A 5111-nucleotide genomic window follows, 5' to 3' on the forward strand; every position below is an offset into this window, starting at 1 on the left:
CATGTTTTTTTAACTGAGGTTTATCTTATATAAAGTAAGTTTCACTCCTTTTGGTGGACAGTTCTATGAATTTTGACACATGAATACAGTCCTATGTAACCACTACTGCACTTTTCTTTGGAGCATTTCTCCATCACTCCCGCGCACCTGTATAGTCAGTTTCTCTCTTCCCTAGTTCTGGACAACCACTGATCAATGTTTTCTCCTTATATATATATATTTAATGTTTAAGTTATAGACATTTATTTGAAGTTATATATTTGCAGCCCTAATGGTTCTAAATTGTACATTTCAGGTTGAAGCAACACATTAAAATACTGAGGACAGCCCTGGCTGGTGTGGCTCAGTGGACTGAGCGCTGTCTGTGAACCAAAGGGTCACCAGTTCAATTCCCAGTCAGGGCACATGCCTGGATTGTGGGCCAGGTCCCCAGTGTGGAGTGTGTGAGGGGCAACCACACACTGATGTTTCTCTCCCTCCCTTTCTCCTTCCCTTCTCTGTCTGGAAATCAATAAAATCTTTGAAAATAAAATACTGAGGACAGATGCATCCAGAGATTTTGATTACATGATTATTTCTTTGTCCATTCTTCTTTTTTCTTTCCCAAATAACCTTTTTCAGATATAGCTCAAGGTAGAATTTGTCCTCCTCATATTTTATCCACTGCTCTTTATTTTCTGACAGAGGGGAAGGGAGAGAGCAAGAGAGAGAAAGAAACATCAATGTGTAAGAGAAACATCAGTGAACATCAGTTGGTTGCCCCTCACACGCCCCCCAACTAGGGACCTGGCCTGCAACCCAAGCAAATGCCCTGCCAGGGAACTGAACCTGCAACCTTTTGGTTTGCAAGTTGGAGCTCAATCCACTGAGTCACACCAGCCAGGGCTGCCCACTGCTGTTTAGGCAAGACCTGCTGTCTCATGGACAGGTCCAGTGCTCTCTTAATGCGAACATCCTGTTGCTATACAGGTTCTCAGGAAGCCTTCTTACGGCTTCTTTTACATTGTCATCCACATGTATTGCATGGTCCCCCATTAAGCCCAGTTGATTGAATCCCTCAGCATGTAATACCATTTCTGAATACCCTCCCACCACTAGTTTAATGCTGCAACAGCAGGCCTGCTCACCATTTTGACCTGAGACTCTAGCCTCATAGTTTTGTCTATTCTTGACTGTCATACATGATAGAAATCAGATGGTATAAAGCATTTATTCTAGCTTCCACTAGGCAAAGTGCATTTGAAGTGCATTCATGTTGTCATGTGTACTAACTTCTTTTTTTTAATAAGATTTTATTTATTTTTAGAGGGGAAGGGAAGGAGAAAGAGAGGGAGAGAAACATCATGTGGTTCCCTCTCCTGCCCCCCCTACTGGGGACCTGGCCCGCAACCCAGGCATGTGCCCTGACTGGGAATCAAACAGGTGACCCTTTGGTTCACAGGCCCACACTCAATCAACTGAGCCACACCAGCTGGGGCAGCCTCTTTTTATTGATCACTAACAATCCATTTACATGGATGTATGGATGTACCAGTTTATTCCATTCACCAGTTGAAGGAACTTTGGGGTTGTTTCCAGTATTTGGGGATTACGAATAATGCAGCTAAAAACATTCACATACAGGGTTTCTGTGAAGCTTTCATTTCACTTAAGTAAATATCTAGGAGTGAGATTCCTGGTTATAGGGTAAAGTATATGTTTAACTTTATAACTGCCAGACTGTTTTCCAAAATGACTGGACGATTCTGCCTTCTTTCCAGGAATGTATGAGTGTTTCAGCAGCTTTACGTTCTTGTCAGCATTTGGTACATTTCATTCATGATTAGTGATGAACATCTTTGCATGTTTATTTGCTACCCACATATCTTTCACGGTATCTGTGCAAAGTTTCGTTCATTTAAAACTGGACTGTTTTCTGATTGAGATTTTAGAATTTACTTATAGGAGTGGGCAAAAGTAGGTTTATAGTTGTACACAAAGCAAGAGTTTGTGCCTGCATTATTAATTATTGTATTATTTTCCAAATGAACTGTAAACCTACTTTGCCAGCTCCTGTATTTTAAGATGACATTGATTTCCTGCAGCAGCATTTAAAGTTTTCTGCACTTTAATTGGACACATTTCTTTTAAAGTTTATCACGTGGGTGAGTTTCTACTATAAATATATTTTCATCATATCTACTATATGATACTCACATACATATACACACTGCTGTGTAAGTGGCCTGTTGTAAAGAGCAACAGGTCAGCAGGGACTTGTCCCTGCGGGTCACTGGGCTCTAGTGGACGACTGGCACCCAGAAGTGTCTTCCTGCCATAATAGTCTTGCGGCATTTACTCCAGTGCTCTCTGTTGCTAAAAAGCCTAATATTGTTCCAGCTGGTAATGAAAAAATATTTACACAGTCTAGCTCCAGTGTCACAAAATAGGACAGAGAAGTGGATTTGGAGCTGAAAGACAATTGATAGTGGATATACCTCTAAATATTTTTTAGACCATTCCCTCTTCTCTATTTCTACTATGCACTGTCCTAGTCTGGACTTTCTTTTCTTTTTTATTAAGTTTATTTTTTTTTAAGATTTATTTAATTATTTTTTAGAGAGAGAGGGAAGGGAGAGAGGGAAGGAAACATCAATGTGAGAGAGAAACTTCCATCAGTCGCCTGTCACTTGCCTCTTCCATCCTCTTGCTCGCCCCCAACTGGGGACTGGCCAGCAAACCAGGCTGGGAATGGAGCCTGCGACCTTTTGGTTCACCGGCCAGCACTCAATCCACTAAGCCATACCAGCCAGGGCAGGACTTTCTTTTCTGAAGCCCAATTTCTCTAGAAGCTTTCTAATTAATCTTCCTGCCTCTATTCTTGTCTCCCTGAAATCCACATTCAACAAGGTTGACAGAGTGATTTAAAAGTTTAAATTTGACAATGGCACTTTCATATGCAAAATCCGTTGTCTCTCCTCCTAAATGTTATGTATTACTTGTCTTGGTCCCATTTCTCTTCTCCCTAGTTAGATTAAAATGACAACACTCCCAGGACCCCCCAACTCCCCTCTCCCTCAACACACCTCCCTGACACTGTTCATGCAGAAAAGCTCTTGCCCCAAATTTGGCTAACTCCTGAGTCAGTCAGGAGGTTCTACTTTCTCCAAGAAGCCTTCCCTAAAAACTCCTCTCCCCAAAGTCTGCGTAAGTCCCCTTTCTGTTTGCTCCCATAAATCTACTTATTCATCTAAAGAAAATCTGTACTCTGCTCCAGGCAATGTGCCTTATGGTTCCTGCTATAGATGAGTGATGTATGAATCTTACAAGCTTCAATGTGCTTTCAATGTGCTTTAAAGCAACGATTTTCAGTCTACTGCTAGAATTTTCAAATCATGTAATACCTATTTAGTCAGGGGCACTGACCTCTTGTCCCTTAGATTGTGAAATTAAAAAAACTGACAACAGCCAACACAGGTGTTCCATGTGAATGAATAAATATCATACTTTTCTATAGGTCAGATTGGCAAAAAATATATTTTTTTAGTGTGCCACAGAATTTTAGTTTGTGTGTGCCATGAGATGAAAAAGGTTGAAAACCACTGCTCTAGAAGAGTGGAATTCTATTATAGTTTTTAATGAAGGAATTTGACTTGGGCAGTAAGTGCAAGCTTCCCTTATAAAGTTATGCTTAAGCCCTGACTGGTGTGGCTCAGCGGATTGAGTGCTGGCCTGGCCTGTGAACCCAGCAGTCACTGGTTACGTTCCCACGTGCCGGGGCTGTGGTCCAGGTCCTCTGTTGGCCCTGCGGGAAAGGCAACTGATTGATGTCCTCTCTCACAAATTGATGTTTTTCTCCTTCGCTTCCCCCTCTCAAAAAGTAAATAAAATCCTTTTTTAAAAAGTTATGCCTAAACTGAGGAATGAATAAAAGAGAGAAGGGGAGATTGTAGCAGAGAAAACAAAGTCCAAGTCCCCTAGGGAGGAGTTGAAAACTCAGCACAGTCGAACCACAGGGAAGGGCTGTGTGTGTGAAAAATAGCTAGAGAAGTAGTCTCTGGCCAGAAAAAAAAAAAGGTCATGGCCATGTTAATGTTTTTGGCTTAGATCAAGGACATCTGAACATGTACTAGATACCTGCTATTAAAGAATTGTTAATTTTTAAAAGATATACAATGGAACCATGGTTATACTAAAAAAATAAAAAGTATTTTCAGAGCAACATAATAAAATGTCTAGGATTTGCTTCTAAATAATCCCACGGAAGTGGGAAAGGTGGGTGGGCCAGAGATGAAACAAGACTGACCATGAGTTGATGATGGTTGAAAATTGGTGACTAGTACATAAAAATTCAGTATTTTATTCAAATTTTGCACATGCTTGAAATTTCCAGTAACTTAGAAAAAAGGATGTTGGTTTTTATTCTAAGAGCAGTGTGAAGATATAAAGTACTCTAAGTAACATCAGCACACTCAGATTTAATGTTTAAAAACTCATTCTGGCTTCAATGCAGAGATCAGATTGGAAAGGGAACAGTGGCTGAGGGAGACCACTTTTGTGTACTTTTTAGATTTATCCTCACCCAAGGGCATGCTAATTGATTTTAGAAGAGGGCGAGGGAGGGAGGGAGAGGGAGAGAAACATCGATATGAGATTTGACTCTTGCACGAGCCTCTACATCATAGGTGGCAAACACAAGGCCTGTGGGCCGAATCTGGCCCTCCACCTTGTTTTATTTGGCCTGGCACCTTGTTTCTACCTGGCAGCAATGCTGAGCTCCTTGTCCTAGGTAAGGAGTAGTTACATTTATACAGTCCTAAAATTACATTAGGCCCTTTGAAGGCAACTGGGAGGCTGATGTGGTCCCTGGTGAAAATGAGTTTGACACGCCTGCTCTACATGAACCCACAACCTAGGCATGTGTCCTGACCAGGAATCGAACCCATGACCTTTTTCATTTACAGGCTGACCCTCCAACCAAGCCACACTGGCCAGGGCCATTTCTGTATAGTTTTGTCAGGTTCAAGAAAAGAGATGACGTTTGACTAAGGAATACAAATGCAAATAAGTGAAAGGCTACAAGAATCGTTTTGGAGAACTTGAGAGGGAGGGGAGCTGACACTCACGGAGAC

General features: G+C 41.4%; 1 pseudogene; it reads right to left on the reverse strand.

The window, feature by feature from the left end:
- Positions 1-571: 571 nt before the first annotated feature.
- On the reverse strand, positions 572-1223 carry LOC112304688 (cytochrome b-c1 complex subunit 7-like; annotated as a pseudogene).
- Positions 1224-5111: the final 3888 nt, after the last annotated feature.

The sequence above is a fragment of the Desmodus rotundus genome, chromosome 2, assembly GCF_022682495.2.
Source record: "Desmodus rotundus isolate HL8 chromosome 2, HLdesRot8A.1, whole genome shotgun sequence".
NCBI lineage: Eukaryota > Metazoa > Chordata > Mammalia > Chiroptera > Phyllostomidae > Desmodus > Desmodus rotundus.